The sequence below is a fragment of the Egretta garzetta genome, unplaced genomic scaffold, assembly GCF_000687185.1.
Source record: "Egretta garzetta isolate BGI_Z169 unplaced genomic scaffold, ASM68718v1 scaffold377, whole genome shotgun sequence".
Classification (NCBI taxonomy): domain Eukaryota; kingdom Metazoa; phylum Chordata; class Aves; order Pelecaniformes; family Ardeidae; genus Egretta; species Egretta garzetta.
The window spans coordinates 529,944-530,425 of NW_009260339.1; the positions used below are offsets into that span (position 1 = coordinate 529,944).

Consider the following 482-nt stretch of genomic DNA (forward strand, 5'->3'; position numbering starts at 1 on the left):
AAAGAGGGAAATGAAGGTGGAGAGGGTGAAAATGTAGCAAGGTAGAGTGAGAATTTGGCTTTGCCTTTGGAGAAACATAGTTTCAGATCAAGGAAATATCATATGAACCCAACCTTTTTTAGGCTGCTACGCTTAACAGTAATTCTAATAATAATTCTAGTAATTCAACAATATTCTAAAGATAATGGCAAATCCTCACTTCCCTTATTGGGAACAGGACTGAGCCTTAAAGGAACTTTCCGTCATCACTAACCAAACACAACTGCCCTTCAGTGAAGGGAAGCAGGAGGCTTCAGGTCAGCAACAGACTAATTACTGCAAGAAACTCTCTACCTCTGGAGAAGTAGTGACTGCTTCTCTTCAGTGGGAGCTTAATGCAGCCACTGGCCTTTACTATGCCATTGTATACACTGACCTGATACTCAGTCCAATTCAAGAAAAGTTAGTCTTAATTTAACATATCCAGAGAAACTCTCATTCCT

At 40.0% G+C, this 482-nt stretch overlaps 1 protein-coding gene across 1 annotated transcript in view; it reads right to left on the reverse strand.

The window, feature by feature from the left end:
* ATP7B (ATPase copper transporting beta) overlaps positions 1–482 on the reverse strand; it is a 22,436-nt gene that overhangs the window by 4,382 nt on the left and 17,572 nt on the right. The gene's annotated exons all lie outside the window — the stretch shown is intronic.